The sequence below is a fragment of the Pristis pectinata genome, chromosome 9 (genome assembly GCF_009764475.1).
Source record: "Pristis pectinata isolate sPriPec2 chromosome 9, sPriPec2.1.pri, whole genome shotgun sequence".
NCBI lineage: Eukaryota > Metazoa > Chordata > Chondrichthyes > Rhinopristiformes > Pristidae > Pristis > Pristis pectinata.
In genome coordinates this window covers 36,805,569-36,826,358 of record NC_067413.1, presented here as the reverse complement: position 1 = coordinate 36,826,358, position 20,790 = coordinate 36,805,569, and the positions used below count along the sequence as shown (strand labels likewise).

At 42.2% G+C, this 20,790-nt stretch overlaps 1 protein-coding gene across 2 annotated transcripts in view; it reads right to left on the bottom strand.

The window, feature by feature from the left end:
- ctdp1 (CTD (carboxy-terminal domain, RNA polymerase II, polypeptide A) phosphatase, subunit 1) overlaps positions 1 to 20,790 on the bottom strand; it is a 269,441-nt gene that overhangs the window by 158,123 nt on the left and 90,528 nt on the right. The window lies entirely within an intron of this gene.

Sequence of the window (20,790 nt, the reverse complement as noted above, 5' to 3'; positions counted from 1 at the left end):
CCTCAAGGTTGCTGCGCAGGTCGATAGGGTTCTGAGAAGGTGTATGGTGGGTTGGCCTTCGTTTGTCGGGGTATTGAGTTCAAGAGCTGTGAGGTAATGTTGCAGCTGTATAGAACTCTGGGTAGACCACACTTGCCGAGTAGTGTGTTCAGTTCTGGTTGCCTAATTATCGGAAGGATGTGGAAGCATTAGAGGGGGTGCAGAGGAGCTTTACCAGGATGTTGCCTGGACTGGACAGCATGTCTCATGAAGATAGGTTGAGTGAGCTAGGGCTTTTCTCTTTGGAGAGGAGGAGGATGAGAAGTGACTTGATAGTGGTGTACAAGACGATAAGAGGCATAGATCGAGTGGACAGTCAGAGACTTTTTCCCGGAGTAACAATGGCTAACACGAGGGGATATAATTTTAAGGTGACTGGAGTATAAGGGGGATGTCAGAGGTAAGTTGTTTGTCTGGTTTTTTTTAATACACAGAGAGTTGTGGGTGCGTGGAACGCACTGCCAGCAGAGGTTGTGGGGACAGATACATTAGGGACATTTAAGAGACTTTTAGATAGACACATGAATGATAGATAAGTGGAGGGCTATGGGGGAGGGAAGGGTTAGATAGATCCTAGAGCAGGATAAAATGCTGGCATAACATTGTGGACTGAAAGGCGTGTACTGTGCTGTAGTGTTCTATGTCTATGTTCTAAACACTCTCTCAACACAAAAACAGACTGCTGGAGAAACTCAGCGGGTCAGGCAGCATCTGTGGAAGGAAATGGACAGTTGACACTTTGGGTCAACTCCCGAGTCCAGATGACTGACCATTCCCTCCAGATGTTGCCTAACCCGCTGAGTTCTTCCAGCAATTTGTTTTTTGCTCCAGATTCCAGCATCTGCAGTCTCTTGTATCACCACTCTCTCAACACATTGATACTTAAGGAGCTTGCATGTTTTCTTCCTCAGTTCTTCAACACCTCTCAAAACTGCGCCATTTTGCCTTTATCGTCTCTCATTCTTCCTGTCAGAATGCGTAACTACAAAACTCTCTTTATTATATTTTATGTCGATTGCTCCTTCATCTTATGGCTGATATTGGTATTTGTTACACTGGACACTGTTAATGGGCTGCACATACATTGTCTTACCCAACTATTCTCTTACCCAACTATTCTCTTTATTTATCTATAATTAAACCTGGAAGTGCTTTTTACTAGCAGATGGGCAAGTTAGAAGGAGATGAACATCTCAAGTGAGCTTCAAGGTTAGAGTCATACAGCATGGAAACAGGCCCTTTGGCCCACCTAGTCCATGCCAACCATCAATCACCCATTTACACTAATCACATTTTATTCTCCCCAATTCCCATCAACTTTCCCAGTTTCTACCACTCACCTGCATACTGGAGGCATCTTAGACCAGCCAATTAACCTACCAGCACATCTTTGAGATGCGGGAGGAAATAGGAGCACCCAAGAGAAATCCACAAGGTCACAGGAAGAACTCCACACAGACAGTACTGGGGGTCAGGATTGAACCCAGGTCGCTGGAGTTGTGAGGCAGCAGCTCTACCAGCTGCCTCACTGAAGACCATCACACACTCAGGAGCTAACAACGCCAACCATTCAGGAGGATAAACTGAAAAAGTGACAAGTAGTGTTCTGCTCTGATGGTCAGCAGCAGGGACACAACTGGATTTTGCAACTTTGAGGGTGGTGGCATGAACATTACTATTGTTAAAGACAAAATAATGAACAGAGGCACATTTTTATGACATTCATTTCCAGAATTCACTGGTTTCATAAATCATATGAATTAAAGCGCAGAGGATGGCCTTCACACCATTACACCTGCACCGGCAAGTGAAAAGTCATCTGTAAAGGCTGACAGAGATCCAAGGTTTAAGTCATTGGTAGGAATGGTTGAGGAGAGAGACAGAGAATTATTTCTGCTCCCATATCTCAGAGAAATCAATACTTGTACCATATCACAATCCTTACACAAAATTATAAAGAGATCTCTTATTTTTTGAAAAATATTAGAGGATCAAAATGATAAAGAACAGAAAGAGAGAAAATAAGGGTCTGTATGGAACAACTAAGGTGGGAATGATTTAAAAGACCACATATTACACAGGAAACTAATCTCCAGTTTTGTATCACAATTTTATTCATACAAGGGGCTTATGGAAAGGGTTGTGGGCTACACTTCAGGCATGGAGATTTCCATATCCACTCTGTGTGAGTACAACTACAAACAATTCACCAAGGGGCTAAACAAGAAAGAAGTCAAAGGCCAAGGTACATCCAAGGAGTGCAATAGATTTTCAATAGAAAAAAAAGATAGTAACAATTGTATAACCAGTGCTTTGCAGTGATAAATGCTCAATTTTAGTCCAAGAACAGTTATCACTCTCTCCCTGTAATCACAATGTCTGCCCAACAATAACTGTTGATCATTTTAAATCCCTCCATCTTTTCATCTCTCAAAGCTCAACCTGTTCCAGGCTCCTGCTCTTTAACAGTTTCAGGACTACAGGTAGGTGAGTCCTTAGTTTAATGTTTCCTCTGTAGCGGTTGCTACCACGGAATAAAACAAGACTCTACTCGGAGGATTGCCAAACAGAACTGGTTTATTTTCCCGCCTTGCGCGGGCCCTTTAAGGGAGAATGTTCCCACCCAAAACAACCGGCAATGACGTAAGTCCTACGTCATCAGGACTTTCCCGCGCTCGGGTTCTCCCCGTCGCTCGGAAAGACGAGGCCCGCCGCCATCTTGGGCCTCGTCGCTCCGACGCCACGCGACCCGACTGCCGAGACGGTTCGTCCGACTAGACGGTGAGTCGCCACACCTCCAGAAATATGTCCTCTGTCAACTGAAACATCAGCCTAAGCTACAACTTTGGCTTAGGCAAGAGGTGTGGAGAGAAGTGTGGGTTTGGGTCTTGGTTTGTTTCCAAGAACTCAGCAACACACAGAAGACTCCTGCTCTAGAAGATGCTCCCTCAATTACACAACACAGATGTCAATCACTGTCTTAAGACTACCTATTTGGTGAAGGATTCTGTAGTCTGCCCATATCTCCCACTCTTCCTAAAAGTAGGAAGTATCCCCCAAACAAGTAATGCTGACCATCTAACTCCAAGAACCAAGAGTGCAAGCTGGAGGTGTGATCTGTGGAAAGGAACTTTTTGGAAGACCACTGTTTAAAGGCCTCCTCTGCACACAATGTACAAGACCACATAGCCTAAATGGCAAGTGTATTTATAAAGACAATGCAGCTGCACAACTTTAACTAGGAACGCACTGACTCTAAAACATTGTTTGTTATTGCAATGAAATAAAGTTTGCAATTTTGTCCGAGAAATATATTGTTGGCTCAATAAACCTCAACACTACCTTGGACTATATTTCCTTTCCTCTCTTTCTCAATTTGCACTAGTCTTGTTGTCATTATGTTTATTTTGTCACGGAAGTTCTGTTTAATTTATGTTAACTTATGTTTGTCATGTTTATAGTGTACAGTGCTGCTGCTGCAAAAAGCTAATTTTCATGGCACTTATGCTGTGTGTATGTATGCCCATGACAATAAACTTGAAATTGAACTTAAATATACTTTCCCTTTAGTCCACAAAAACAGACAAGAGCATTTTTCTGGAGACAAGAGTCTGCAGATGCTGGAATCTGGAGCAACAAACAATCTGCTGGAGGAACTCAGTGGGCTGAGCAGCATCTGTGTGGGGGAAGGAATCATCAACGTTTTGGGTCTAAACCCTGCATCAGGACTGCAGGCTTTCCCAAAGTGCTGACACTCAGACTGCACCCATGCCTACAGAGACTACCCTGGCAACTTCCCACCTGCCTGCAGTCTTGGAGGTCTCTCAGCCCCTTTGTTTAAATACCATGCATCCTATTACATTATTCTTCACTAGAGACACAAGAGACCGCAAATAGAACATAGAACAGTACAGCACAGAAACAGGTCCTTTCGCCCACGATGTTCTGTGCTGAACATGATGCCAAATTAAACTAATCGCTTCTGCCTGCACATGATCCATGTCCCTCCATTCTCTGCGTATTCATGTAGTTATCTAAAAGCCTCTTGAATGACACTCCTGGCAGCGCATTCCAGGCAGCTGCCAATCTGTGTAAAATAAAAACTTGCCCCGCTCATTCCCTTTAAACTTCCCCTCTCACCTTAAAGTTCTCCTTCTAGTATTCAACATTTCTACGTTGGGAAAAAGATTCTGGATGTCTATAAACTTCTACCAGGTCTCCCCTCAGCCTCCGCGACTCCAGAGAAAACAATCCAGGTCTGTCCAACCTCTCCTTATTGCTCATACTCTCTAATCCAGGCAGCATCCTGGTGAATCTCTTCTGCAAAGATGCTGGAATCTGGAGCAAGAAACAATCTGCTGGAGGAACTCAGCGAGTCAAGCATCATCTGAGGAGGGGAAAGGAATTGTCGATGCAGGGTCTCAACCTGTGATGTCGACAATTCCTTCTTCCCCCTCCCACCCTCCCCACAGACGCTGCTCGACCTGCTGAGTTCCTCTAACAGATTGTTTGCCATTCTTCACTGGTCCATTCAGGTCCCTAGGACAGCCTGCCAGCACTGAGCTGCCCTCTCTCCCATCACTCCAGAATCAATTCATTCAGCAGCTATCATGGTCAGTCCCCAAGGCGGTCTTCTTATTGGGTAGTCCCTCGGGATCTAGGATGACTTACTTCCAACTCCAGTTTTGAGGGTTCTAAGGTGACTAATGAGACCAATGTGGGAACCACAGACTCTTGCACAGATGGGACAGGTACATGGGTCAGTTTGTGAGGTGGTCCTTTTCTTACGCAGTGCCTCTCCGTGCTTCCAGTGTATGACCTTGCGGTTCTCAATACCATCCCAAATGTTCCTTCTCCACCTTGAGTGGTCAAACGCCAGAAATTCCCAGGAGTTGATAAGGATATTACATTTCTTCAAGGAAGCTTTGCAATGTGGTTTAATCAGATGAGAGGCAACAAACAGTTCAGGCACCAATGAGGAAGTAATGTCAACTCACTCATATGCGGGCTTCAACCAATGTAACTGATCGATGAACAACTCAAAAAAAAGTGACAGTCTATTCACAGTAAGATGGGTGATTTTATCAGGAGAAACACAAGTCTTCCACACATTTGTTATTCAGGTCTGTGTTGTAACTAATGAAGACAAGAAGTCCATTTGGGAGTGAGAACATTCCAAACAGGACTTGTGAACAATATTGCGATTTAGTCTCCATTAACTTCTGCACTTCTAACCATGACAAATGGGGGAAATAATGCTTTGAAGATGAAAATGTACAAGCCTAATGAAAAAGAAAACTGAAGTAGCAGTCTATGTACCTCTAATATAAGGGATATTTTCACAACAAAATTAAATGCCAGGACAAATTACGCTTCATTATAAAAGTAACCCTCTTTGGAACCCTGTCTTTTGCAGATCACAAAGGAGAAAGCCAGTGAGAAAATTAGATTTTCACAAAAGCCTGAACTACAAAATATACTTATGGTGTCCCTTGACTCAAAGCAGACTGATCTACTTCTGTTACAATTTGCAGGCAATGTCATAAGTGTTTAAGTAAATGAACATCTTCACGGTAGCATAGCGGTTAGTGCGACGCTATTACAGCGCCAGCGATCGGGGTTCGATTCCCGCTGTCTGTAAGGAGTTTGTATGTTCTCCCGTGTCTGCGTGGGTGTCCTCCGGGTGCTCTGGTTTCCTCCCACATTGCAAAGATGTACGGGTAGGTTAATTGGGTTTAAAACGGGCGGCGCAGACTCGTTGGGCCGGAAGGGCGTTACCACGCTGTAAGTAAAATTTAAAAAATTAAAAAGAAAAAATTTTGATTGAGGTGAGTTTAACAGCTTAGGTGAGCATTTGCTTTTTCAGTGCCCCCACAACAGCACGATGACACTTAGTATATAATGAAATACAAGAACCTCTTGGAAGAAAATTGAGGTCAAAATATTTAATTTTTGTGGTCTGCAAGTAGAATCTGGTAAATTGGTTTATTATTGCCACATGTACCAAGATAGTGAAAAACTTTGTTCCGCATGCCATCCATACAGATCATTTCAAAACATTAGTACATCACGGTAGTACAAGGGAAAAGCAATAACAGAATGCAGAATATTGTGTTACATTTACAGAGAAAGTGCAGTGCAGGTAGACAATAAGATGCAAGAGCCACGATGAGGTAGATTGTGCGCTTAAGAGTTCACCTTTAACATACAAGGTCTGTTCAAGAGTCTGATAACAGCAGGATAAAAGCTGTCCTTGAGCCTGGTGGTGCTTTCAAGCTTTTGTATCTTCTACCCGATGGAGGGGGGAGAAGAGAGAATGTCCAGAATGTGAGGTATTTTTGATCATGCTGGCTGCTTTTCCGAGGCAGTGGGAAGTGTAGACAGAGTCCATGGAGGGGAGGCTGGTTTTCATGATGGACTGAGCTGTGTCCAGAACTCTCTGCAATTTCTTGAGGTCTTGGGCAGAGTAGTTGCCATACCAAGCCATGATGCATCTGGATAGGATGCTTTCTATGGCCCATGTATAGAAATTGGTGAGGGTCAACGGGGGCATGCCAAATCTAATACAGGGCTAGCCATAGCTTCTTTCCCTTGCACCCACATGTTAATCAGTTAAGAGTGTCATACGGCACAGAAGCAGGCCGTCCAGCTCACCATGTCAATGCTGGCTATCACATACTCATCTGTACCCATCTAATCCCATTTTCCAGCAGATGGCCCTTAGCTTTCCATGCTTTGGTGACTCTAGTGTTTTTTTGGATACTTAAATGGTGTGAGAGTCCCTGCCTCCATTACCCTCTCAGGCAGAGCATTTTCCGGAGTGGGAAAAGTTCTTCCTCAGATCCCCTCTAAATCTCTTACCCCAAACCCATGCCCTCTGGGTTTTAGATACCTGTGTTAAGAGGAAAGGTTTCCTACTGTCTCTCCTACCTATGCCTCTCATAATTGTGTACACCTGTATTTGGTCCCCCGATCAGCCTCTTTCACTCCAAGGAAACAAATTAGCCTTTCACATCTCTCCTTACAACTACAAAGCTCCATCCCAGGCAACATTCTGGTAAATCTCTTCTGCACCCTCTCCAGTGCAATCATGTCCTTCCAAAAGTTTGGTGACCAGAACCGCATACAATACTCCAGTTGTGGCATCACCAATGTTTTATAAAGTTGTATCATAATCTCTCTGCTCTTACATTCTATGCCCCAGTGAACAAAGGCAAGTATCCTGTATACCTTCCTCACCACCTTATCTACTTGTACTGCCATCTTCAGAGATCCTTGGGCTTACAGACTAAGGTCCTTCTGCTCCTCATTGCTGCCTCGTATATGTTCTACCCTTATTAGTCCTCCCAAAGTGTATCATCTTGGACTTAACAGGATTAAGTTCTATCTGCCACAGCTCTGTCCACGATCAATATCATCCTGTAGCCTACGACTATAACATTACCACCCATTTTTACCCCTCTTCAGTAATCACCTACTTCACCTATCACCTACTGGCCCATCTTATCCCTCCCTCCTCTCCTCTTTACACTGGCTATTTTTGCTCTCCACTTTCAGTACAGATGAAGGGTCTCGGCCAGAAACGTTGACAGTTCCTTTCCTCCCCACAGATACTGCTTGACCTACAGAGTTCCTCCAGCAGTTTTTATCCCCCCACCAATTTTTATACATTCTACAAACTACAACATACTACATTCACATTCAAATCTTTAATATATATAGTGTTCAGTGAAGTTACCAACATGGATCTCTATGGTGCATTGCTGGTCACAGGCTTCCCAATCACAAAAGCAATATCACCATCACCCTCCTATTACGAAGCCAATTATGGATAAAATTTGCCAACTTGCCTTGGATCCCATGGGCTCTAACTTTTTGGACCAGTTTCTTAAGTAGGATATTGTCTAAGGCCTTAGTGAAGCCTATGTAGACGGAATCAACATATTTTGTTACCCTTTTGAAAAATTCAGTCCAATGGGTCAGATAGAATGAACCCCATAACAAAGCCATACTGACCATCTTCGATTAACCTTTGCCTTTCCAAGTGCAGATTAATCCTTTTCCTCAGAACTTTTTTCCAAATATTTCCTGACCTAAGACTCTCAGGCTTGTAATTACTTGCCTTACAAATACATTTTTATTGCTAACACACCACCTCAAAATGTACCAAAAAAACACTAAACATATACCTGCTGCAACATGGCTAATTACTACCATAGCCAGTGACCTTGTGAACCTCTACCCATGTAATGTTTTAAGCTCATTTTCTAGTCAATGAATGAAATATTGCAGATAACGCACAATAATTTGCCATCTTTAGCAGCGAGTGCAAAATCATCATCTTATTCTGGCTTAAAACTTGTGATTTACTCTTCATTATGGTTTGATAATATCATAGTCTTCCATGTAATTAATATAGGGGTACAACACTCAAATTGTTCAGGCAGTAAACACAGCCTGCAGTACACAGGCATTGTATTGCAGCCTGAGTTGTACTTAGTTGGCCACATTGGACAAATCCTGTCATATACCTGCCTGATACCAGACTCCTGAAACATAGTCTATTCCATTCTGTCACGAGAAAAGATTACCTGGCCAATAAAGGGAAAAAGATTCAAAGGTTCTCAAAGTTTCCTTCAAGAAATGCAGTATTCACACCAACTCCTGGAGAAACTCTGGCCCACGACTCCTCAGAGTGGGGAAGGAGCATTCTGAATGGTGTTGAGGACCTTGAGTCTGTGTATCAGAAGCACACAGCATCCCTTTGTGAGTGGCGAAAAGAGTGCACCACCTCAAAAATTAGCCACCCACCCACTACCTGCCCCATCTGTAAGTGAGAATCTCATCAGCCACCTCAGAACCCACAAAATCCAAGTGGAAATAAGGCATTCTTGATCCAGAGGAAGTGCCCAAGGAGACATACAGCCGAAAATAAGCCTACCAGTCACTTTAATGGCTGAATACATTCCAACTCTAGCCATGTTATAATCTGTATAAATAGGCAAAATACCACACATGTGCATTATTTAAATATTCATTTTAAACAATCTCCCAAAGTTAACTTACTGAACAATTATAAACTGCGTAACTGTACTGCACTGTCAATGCACTAAAACATCCCAAAGTGACTTACTGCAGATTAAACTGATTCTGATACCAGTCTACTTAAGGTAACCTCAGGACAGATGATCAAAGCCTTCATCACAAGCTGAGAAGTTTAAAGAGAGAAATCAAAAATTTAAGATCTCAGCAGTTTAAACCAAGGCTGTGAATAGTGTGCAATGAAATTCTGGGACAATGTGTTACAAAAATGTTTACTCTTTCATTTTACACTTGCATAGTTTTTCCATTTAGTTTAACTCACACCTCCATTTACTATTTGCTGGTTAAGAGTTTAGATAAACCACCAACACTGGCTGAGTCAGTCAAGAACTTTTTCTTCCCTCCTCTGTTCTCATTCATTTCCTATCGACATCCTTTTCAGATAGATCAACTGGAATTAATAAACCAGTTGTAATCTAACGTACAATCTGAACTGAAGTTGAATTTGTTTCATTTACATTGCAATTACTTTTTATTATTCACTCTCAGGATTTAGATGTTAATTCAGGCAGCACTTACTATGAGTCTTTGATTGTCCCCAACAGAGAAGGAAGTTAAGACTTGGTCAAGTTCTACACACAGTCATACAGCATGGAAAGAGGCCCTTTGGCCCAACTGGCCCATGCTGACCAAGATGCCCATCTAAGCTAGTCACGAAATGTCGACCATTTATTTTCCTCCGTGGATGCTGCCTGACCTGCTGAGTTCTCCAGCACTTTTTGTGTATTGCTCCAGATTCTAGCATCTGCAGAATTTCTTGTGTCTCCAAAGTCCTAGCCTGCTAAACTTCTCTATAACTCAGTCCCTTGAGTCCTGGCAACATCCTCATTAATCTTTTTTGCACTCTTTCCAGCTTAACGGCACCTTTCTTATTGCAGGGTGACCAAAACTGAACATAATATTCCAAATGTGACCTCACTAACATCAACATAACATCCCAACTTCTATACTCAGCGCCCTGACTGATGAAGGCCAGCATACCAAAAGCCACCTTCACCACCCTGTCTACCTCTGACATCACTTTCAGGGAACCATGAACTTGTAAATCTCTTGACGGAAACTTTACAGTTTCCATGTTAGCACAGGATTCTGTGCGCTAACACCAGAGTGCTACTGCATGGGATTTTTGACCAGTTTCTGTGAATTTTGAGATCGGAGTGACTGCTAACACCATTCAGTAAAGCAAGTCTGGCGTCACATACAGGCCAGATCAGGTAAGAATAACATATTCCCTTCCCTGATTATCCCCAAAGGATATCAGTAAACCAAATAGGCAGCGGGCAGTCGAGGATTCCACCTGAGCCGACTGCCTGCCCCCGAGTATATGTCGTGCCTGAGCGTCCCTGGAGAGGGAGCATGCGGTGTCCACGTACACCTTGGAGGCCTTCCGGGACCAGTGGGTATTGGTATTGGTTTATTATTGTCACTTGTACTGAGGTACAGTGAAAAACTTCTTACAAACCAATCTTACAGGTCAATTCATTACACAGTGCAGTTACATCAAGTTAGTACAGAGTGCATTGATGTAGTACAGGTAAAAAAAAATAACAGTACAGAGTAAAGTGTCACAGCTACAGAGTTTTGGCTACACCAACAATAATAGCTATAATAACATCATTTAAAAGACATTTGGATAAGTACATGGAGGGGAGATGTTTACAGGGATGTGGGCCAAACACGGGCAAATGGGACTAGCCTCTGGACACCACGGTCAGCATGGATGAGTTGGGCTGAAGGGCCTGTTCCCATCTGGTATTAGTCTAGGACTACATCCTTGATAATGATGATAATTTACTGTGTTGAAGTTTTGTTTGAGTGTTTATGAACTGCATTGTAGAAATAGCAGTATTGTAATGTTTTGAATTTTTACCATGTCATAAATTGACTTTCAAATAAAAACCAGGATTGGGCAGCAGTGTGACAACTGGGATCAGTCTGTTAATTCTAGATTGACTTAATTAACCAAATTTAAATTTCTAATCTGCCCCAGCAGGATTTGAACTCTCATTTCTGGGTCCATATTCCCACCTTCTCATTACTAGTCCAATAACTAAAGCACTACGCCACAGCACCTCCTGGACATTAATCACCAGAACAGTGTCGAGACAGCTGTGTGCTGAAGAGCACGATGGACAAACCCTGGACATAGTTCTGCAATTAGAGCAGAAATTCCACAGTTCTAACAACTGCAAGAGGTGAACACAAACTAAACCATGACCAGATAAATGCTCATTAGAAATCAATAATGCAGCATTGGCTACTGGACACTCACAATTAATTCTTGGAAACTGTCACATGAACACAAGAAATAGGAGCAGCCTCTCATGCCTGCTTCACCAATTAATAAATGTGCCTGATCTGACCTTTGTCTCAGTTGCACTCTCCTGTAGACCAGAAATCTCTCTATCTCACTCCTGAATGTATTCAGCAATTCAGCTCTCTCTGAGAGATAATTCCAAAGATTCATCACCCCCAGAGGGAAGAATTTCCTTATCTATCTTAAATGGGTGACCTCTTATTCTGACGTTGGATGGCATGCAAAACAAAGTTTTTCCACTGTACCTCTATGACAATAATAAACCAATTTACTAAGATCTATCCCATAGTTCTAGATTCCCCCTAAGGGGCTAAACATTCCTTGAGCATCAGACCCGTCAAGCCCCTCAGGATTTGTGTTTCAGCAAAATCATCTGCTCAGGCAGAAATGTGGACCTGAACTATTGCACAAGGGCCACAGTAAGTTAAGCAACAAACAAGGACCTCTGGGTCAAGCAGCATCTGTGGAGGGAAATGGACAGTCAATGTTTCAGGTCGAGACCCTTCATCTGGACTCAGGAGTAGTTGGTGTGGCTATGATTTCACAATTAATAGTGGACAGCAAAGTATTTTATTTCTAAATAACTTTATTTCTCATGCTGCATATAAAACTACAATCTGCAAATATTGAAGAAACTTATTCGTCATCCAGACAATTAAAGTGTATTTTAGGACTATGATTCATTTCTGTCTTCCTTCTCAAACGATGACATGCCAGAGCTCACAATCATTTTAAGCATCTATCTGATGCCGCTAATTATAATCATTGTCAAATCAGACACTCACACTATTCCACAAGAACGAATCCGACAGCTTAAACACATGTATGCAAAATGTGAGATCCCTGGAATATTTTTCTACACATCTTGGGCACACCACAGATTTTTTTGTTGTCTGCTTCCATTCACCTGAAGAGTTTATAACCCAGGATAGGGCAGACCGTGCTAGCAACCAAGACAGGACAGCATGGGGGTAAGACATAAAATATAGGAGCTGAATTAGGCCATTCCGCCCATCGAGTCTGCTCTGCTATTCAATCATGGGCAATCTTTTTTCAACTATTCTCCCACCTTCTCCCTGTGAACCTTAACCCGCTTACCAATCAAGAACCAATCAATTTCTACCTTAAATACACACAATGACTCGGTTTCCACTGACCTCTGTGGCAACGAATTCCACAGATTCATCATCCTCTGGCTGAAGGAATTCCTCATCTCAGTTTTAAAGGGGCATCCCTTTATTCCGAGGCTGTGCCCTCGGATCCTAGACACTCCTACTAATGGAGACATCCTCTCCATGTCCACTTTATAGCATAGCAAATAGCACGCTCAAGGATCAGGAGAAATACAAAAACTTAATTCAACAAAAATCATCCTTCTTCTCAATAGTAGTTGAAGTTGTGACAGTCTACAAACCTACTAGTCTAGTGCAAATGAAATACATCAAGTCTACTGTAATTGTGATGACTTATGAAACTATTTATTTGTCACATGTGCATGTATGTCAATGCTGCAAACAAAATATTGTACTGTTTCCAAGTGGTTTACGTCCTACATAGTAAGAGCGATAATACAGGAGTTTCACACAACCAACAGAAACATTTATTCTGGGTCAGAATCTGTAATTATTGCCTATGCAGTTATTGGTGCATAAACTACCCAGTAACTAGCGGTGAGAGGACAAAAGGCCTCAGGAGATGCAAATCATCTGCAAATCTCCACCTTTAAGCTTGATTAAAAACAGGAGCTCGCTGTCAGACCTCACCGCGAGTCTTGAGAAATTGCTGTACCATCACAGCAACAGGAATTAAACTCTCTGAAGTGTGTCAGGGCTGGAACTCAGAGGTGCAAGGACCCCATTAGTTACAAGATTTATATTCCTACAATAGTGCTCAACCTCATTTGGACAAAAAGGGAACAATTTCATTCCTACAGATAGTAAATTACTAGAACATAGAATTGTACGGTAGAGAAGCAGACCCTTCAGCCCACAATGTCTGTACTGACCATGCCAATCTTAACTATTCCCATCTGCACACAACCTAAAAATTGTTCTCAGGTTTATAATGTCTAATAATGCACGCCCCAGAATTTGCTGTCAATGAAAAAAGCAGGTACCTGCCTGGTGCAACTCCCTTAGTGGGACAAGCAACTTGGACCCGGCTTGCTACCTCGCAGTGAGATTTGTTTCTTTGCACTATTTATTTTGTGATTTATAGTAACTTTATGACTGTACTGCTGCCGCAAAACAACTAATTTCACGTCATAAGACAGTGATAATAAACCTGATTCTGATTCAGCTGGGAAACCGAGCCCCTCTGACATAACTGTCTGTCATTTCTGGTTTTATTTAGAAATAAGTTTTCTCAGAAACTTATTTAATATTAAAAGTAGTTTAAAATCTGGATTTAAAAACAAGGTCAATACTATAAACAGAGGGAGTGGAGGTGATTGGGTTTTTAACTCTGCAATCCAGCTTGATGACCACACAACTCCAATTAACCAAGAATAATTTTGTGCATAGAACTAACATGCGACAATATTACCTTCACTTTGTCAGGAGAAGCTGCTGTAGTTTTTGTTTCCATTCCTCTTTAAAAAGACTTTTCTTTTAAGTAACCAGACTTTCGTGTGCAGTAAACTTATTTATGAGACTCTTTGTTAGATTCTAATCTACTTTCAAATCATTGATTTGTGTCAACAAATACTCTGAAAATAATAAATGGTTAAAAAAAGACTTACTGAAGTCACATATCCTGTCTAATGGAAGACACGAGACCCATGTGATTGTCACATGATCTCCTTGGTCATGATTAGCTGAAAATATTAATTTTAATGGTATTTTGAAGATACACCACAGCTGATTAGTCAAGGTCTTAATTGTACATTTCTGGTCTTGTCTCCTGTGTTTGTGAATTAGTTGGGCTTGTTAGGTTTTGAGAACCATAAGCAGAACTACACAAAAATAATGGATTGAAAAACGTGGATCAGTAAAAACACAAATGCCTTTAACTAATAAAAACAGATTTTGTTGGTGGAATTCACGAGTAAAATGACACCCAGAATGTGAGCTTGGATGTATCAAATAACTCTACATCCAAGAGACTGCAGGAATCAGGAGCCCTTTGTCCTATCACCTCCCAGCCTGTCCCTTTTTCCACTCTCCCCTCCTCCATCTGCATATCATCCCTCCTCACCTGGATCCATCTATCACTTGCTAGCTCTTCCCTTCCACCCCTTCCCCTCACCTCTTTATACTGGCCATCTCTTTTATCTTTCAGCCTTGAAGGGTCTCAACCTGAAACGTCGACGTCGACTGTCCATTTCCCTCCACAGATGCTGCCTCACCCACAGATGCTGCTTCCTCCAGCATCTTCTGTGTTGCAACTGAACATCCAGCTTCATGTACTGGCAAGTTCATATTATTTCTCTATTAAGGACAGACTTCCTTCCAGAAAACTGGGAGTAGCCCAAGTCAAATTCTCTGAGTGATTGCCATGTGGGTCCATCGTTTGAAATTCAGGAGGCATGGTAGTATAGTAGTTCTAGTAATTCAAAGGCCAAACTGTGAGGAGGGATTGGGTTTAAATCCTACCCTAGTCACTGACAAATCAAATGAATTTGGAATAAGAAAACTGACCTGTTAAGTTGTCTTGTATCATACTTATCACATTTGGCCCATTGTCCATGCCAGTTTCCATTCCCCACCTCCCAATTTCCCTGTTCCCCTGCAACTTGGTTTCTCACGTGTCTATCAATTCTCCTTTGAGCCTTTTTGCCACTGGCCTACACAAAGGGTAATTTACAGCAGTCAATTAACCTACGAGCAGACCTTTAGGATGTGGGACTAAACTGGAGTGCCCGCAGGAACCCACATGGTCACAGAGAGAACGCACAAATCTCCACACAGACTGCACCCGGGGTCTGAATCAAACATAGGTCCCTGGAACTGAGAGGCAGCAGCACTAACTGCTGCACCACTGCGTTGTCCCTTAAGGAAACCTTTCCACCTCTCTCTTTGTTCCTTCTAGAGGTCAAAACTTAACTCTACCACCAAGATTTTGTCACCTAATTTATGAGCTTCTTCTGTTGGTTGGTGTCAATATTTTGTTTGAGAATACTCCTGTGAAGCAGCTTGGAATCATTTTGGCATCAGTTTTAAGGTGAGAGGAAGGAGATTTAAAGGGGATCTGAGGGGGTAAGGTTTTTTTTTACACAGAGTGGTTGATATCTGGAAAATGCTGCCAGAGGTGGTGGTGGAATCAGATACAATTATTACACTTAAGAGGCATTTTGACAGTCCCTTAAATAGGCAAGGTATAGAAGGATATGTGGGCAAATGGGAATAGTGCAGATGAGCAAAAAGAATCGCACGAACATGGTGGTAAAAGGGCCCAGTTCTGTCCTGTACAACTCTATGACTCTATTAAAAGGTTCCATAATAAATAAAGTCTTTTTTTGTTAGGCTACCAGATTTCCATAAACTATATATGGTTAATGAATGCCCTCTTGGCAATGAAATCTGCCCTTCTCATCTTAATTTGACAGAGTTTTAACTGATCTTTGAAATATTCTATTCACTCGCAGTTCAAGAGAATTAGTGAATGAGAGATAAATCCTGACCTGCCCACAACTCATGCATACCCTGGGTTAAAAAAAGTTGAAGCTGATTTTGATCAAAATGAAAATGATGAGAAATTCAAGATTAGTTTTCTTCTACTCATCCAAAACAGACTGCATTTATTCAGCCACACTACAAAATGCCAATTCCATTAGAGGCAGATAAGTAACAAGTGGACCAGCCACTGAGAATTTAGACTTACAGGTTTCACAGATAGTAATTTCAGCAGAGCATGTTCACACACATTTTATTTGAGTCATTAAAAATGTACCCAATTTTATATTATTGGCTTTTTAAATGAAACTATATTCCAAGTATTGAACTCATCTGTGATTAAGTTACTGCACACAATGACCTTCTTCCTTACTGCAAGAAATAGGCTTTGGCTGATGACAATTTGAGCAAGGTCATGTTTACCTCTTCCATTCTTTATTTAAGTGCTCATGCAGAACTGAAATACTTCTTCGGAACACGTATGCTGTGAAGTTTCATAGTTTATTCCAAGTAAAAGAATGGGTTAAATTATGAAATTAAGACAGTCACCAAGTATACAGGAGGTTAAAGTACAATCATTGAACTCCAAAGGGGAAAAAGGTCATTCTAATCCCATTAGACATGTCATCTCACACTCTATTAACATGTCCTTGGAAGTGTGGACTGAAATGAAACAGCTGAACAACAATAATGCAATAAAACAGCAGAAATCTCAGGATGCAGTCATCTGATAGGATAGATGTGGAGAAGATGAGGGATGGGGAAAAAGGTCTCAAAGCCAAAGTGTTATAAGGCCTTATTTAATCTTCTCCTCTGCGTTGAACATTAACAGGAAGGCTATAATTTATTTAGTGATTAATATCACGCTTCACCAGGCCTAACACAAGAACATTTCTGACCAAAACACAGAGAATTGAAATGAATTGATCAGAGACAGGCAAGGTATTGGATGAGGTCATCCAATGACCAGCAAGCCTTCCGGCGACATAATTCATAGAATCATAGAACTGAACAGCAGAGGAATAGGCCACTTTTTTGTACATGCCAACTGTGATGCATATCTGCATTAGTCCCATTTGCCTGTATTAGGCCCATATTCCTCTATGCCTTTCCCATCCAAGTACCTGCCCATACGCCTTTTAAATGCTGTAATTATATCTGCCTCCATCTCCTCTGGCAGCTCGATCCAGATATTCATCATCCTCTGTGCGGAAAAGCTTGCCCCTCATATCTCCTTTAAATTTCTCCCTTCACTTTACATCTGTGTCCTCTAGTCCTAGACTCCCCTGGGAAAAGGAGAACATCTATCGTTCCTGTCTATGCCCCCTTGATATTTTATAAATCTCCCAGGTCACCCCTCAACCTCCTAGGTTCCAGTGAGAATAAATCAGCCTAACTAATCCCTCCTTACAACTATAGCCTTCCATTCCAGGTAACATTCTGGTGAATCTCTTCCGCACTCACTCTATGTACCACATCCCTCATATCTCCTTTAAATGTCTCCCCTCTTACCTTAAACCTATGCCTTCTAGTTGCAGACTCCCCCTGCCCTGGGAAAAATATTCTGACCATCCATGCCTCTCGATTTTATAAAGCTCTACAAGGTCACCCCTCAGCCTCCTATATCCCAGTGAGAGTAATTGGTAATTGGTTTATTATTGTCACATGTACAGAGATACAACGAAGAACTTTTAAATGTTTGGCACTAAGAAGAACAGTGGTACGTGCATAAACTTCCAGGCCTATGATCTTCTAAGAATTTTGATCTTTCCTTGGTGACAGGCTCCCACATTTGCTCCTTGATCCTGTCACCTGACACTTGACCCATGTTAGCAACTAGATCAGAGTGAAGAGAGAACCCTTTGCGCTGGCTTTCATATAGCGAAGAGAACAATGAAAGAATTGAGTCAGCTGATTGATGATGGAATGAGTTAGTTAACATTTAACATGGCAGAGTCTGTTCTCAAGCTCAGGAGTAATATCTAAAGAGGAGCTCAAAGTTATGAAGTACATACAGTATTAATGTTCGTCCTTACAGGACTTTTGCTTATACTATATCATTATTAAACTAATCTGACCCACGAGTACAGGAAGAGCAAATTTGCTGCTCTTTTTGCTAACTTGGGGGCTAACTTTGGATATTTATAAACTGTTAAATTGATTAATTGTCTGTTGTTATCTTATTTACTCAGTTGCAGGGATTTATTGTGTGGTTTGAAACAGTTTTTAACCTCTGCAAGAAATCTTGACTCCCAGGAAGCAGGATTATGGGAAAATGAATGAGCTAAGATGTTTTATTCATCGTGCACGTTCCAACAGTCAAGGTTTTGAAGGCAGAGTCTTGTAGTTGTTTTATCCCCTATGGATTGTGATCAACCTTCTGGAGTAATCAATTTGTTCTGCCTCATCTTTTTTCCCCAAAGTCAAGTTGTCAAGCTTGTTCTCCTTGTTCTCTTAACTTCACTTAATTCTCTCTTCTATTTTATCTGTTTATTTTTTCCCTTGTCACCTCTGTTCCACAAATCATGCCTTTAATATAGATTACAAGTACTTGAGCGAAATTTCTGAGAGATCCAAAAGATTTCATTCTTCAGAGTCAAACAGACACTCTGAAAGACTCCCAGATATTGACTTTATTAAAGCTGAGGTCACAGTTTATTTGGAACCTCTCAGAAGGAATAGACCATCTGCAGTATACACGTTACCAATTATTGCCCAGAATGGAGGGCTGCAGTTATAAGGAGAGATTGGAGAGGCTGGGTTTATTCACAGCTTGGTACAGCAACTGCTCTGCCCTGGACCGCAAGAAATTGCAGAAAGTTGTGAACACAGCCCAGTCTATCAGGAAAACCAGTCTCTCCTCCATTGACACTGTCTACACTTCCAGCCGTCTCAGAAATGCAGTCAACGTAATCAAAGACTCCTCTCATCCCGGGAATTCCCTCTTCTCCCACCTCTCATCAGGCAGAGGATACAAAAGCCTGAGAACACCTACCACCAGGATCAAGGACAGCTTCTATCCCAGTGTTATAAGATTCTTGAACAGACCTCTTATATGCTAAACATCAGCTTGATCTCTCAATCTACCTCGTCATGGCCTTTGCACCTTTGCACCTATCTGCACTTTCTCTGTAACTGTAACAATATGTTCTGAATTCTGTTATTGTTTTCCTTTTGTACTACCTTGATATATTTATTAATGGAAGATGTCTGGATGGCACACATACAAAGCTTTTCACTGTACCTGTGACAATACCTCTCACTGCCTTGGTGAAGCAGCCAGCATAATCAAAGACCACACCCACCCGGGTCATTCTCCTCTCCTCTCCCATCAGGCAGAAGATACAGGAGCCTGAGGGCACATACCACCAGGGTCAAAGACAGCTTCTATCCCATGGTGATAAGACTATTGAATAGTCCCTTATACGATGAGATGGACTCTTGACCTCACAATCTACCTTGTTTGTCCTTGCACCTTATTGTCTACCTGCAATGCACTTCCCTGTAGCTGTGACACTTTACTCTGTATTCTGTTATTGTTTTTACCCTGTACTACCTCAATGCACTCTGTGCTAACTCAATGCACTGTGTAATGAATTGATCTGCACGAACTGTATGCAAGACAAATTTTTCCACTGTACCTCAGTACAAGTGACAATAATAAACCAACACCAATAATCAAATTCCAGCACTGGCAGCCTTTGTGTTACTGATTATCACCCTCCTAGCTGTATCCACCTTCAATTTCCCATCCCCTCCCCCCACCTGGCTCCCTCCTCCACCTTTCATTCACCTGCCTTTGTTTCTCAGCTCCCACCTGTCCCCCCTGCCCTATCTAGCTCCATTTGCCCATCATTCTTCACCCCTCCTAGGTCCGCCAATCATCTACTGGCCCACTTCACCGTACCGCCCCTCCTTAAACCATTTCTCCTCTCCATTCTCAGTTCTGATGCAGGGTTTTGACCCAAAATGTCAACAATTCCTTTCCTCTCCAGAGATGACGCTCGACCCGCTGAGTTCCTCCAGCAGATTGTTTGTTGCTCCAAGTTCCAGCATCAGCTGTCTGTCGTGTCTACATGAGGGATGACATCATTCCCTGTGCACCATTCCAACTGGAGCAATTCATAGCCAATTAGACCAAGCTGTCATAGGACCGACCGTCACTGAGATCTCCTAAGACACTGAAGCCTTCACAGCGCACTGCTGGAGTGAGATTCCCACAAAGGCAAATGCCATACCACCGATTCCCTGGCACCAACCTCACCCTTACCCCCAATTCCAATCTCATCACGGCAGAAATATCTATCTCTTCCTCACGCCCACAAACGAATTCCACACTGCCACATCAGAACTCCAATCCTACGACTCACCTCTGGCTGCTTCCATGTGATCCTCAACTCTTCCTCCATTCCCCTTCCCCAGCTACCACTAATTCCCACAAACCCTCTCCCTGTGGCAACTTGGTTTGCTCATCTACCCAACCATTTGTTCCAATTATAGCTGCTGCCCGCGCCCCCCCCCCCCCCCCAAACTCCCTCAAATCCAGGTGACCTCCATCCTAGTGTCATATTTTTGATCAGGAAAATGTGCAACCCCCTTGCAATTACATTCAGGGACTACTGAAACTTGCAATACTCAGCTTGTGACCAAAAATATTCCAAGTATGACAGAGCAAAGACCAGCTAGTGCACTCCTGGCGATGCACTAGAATTCTAGGTC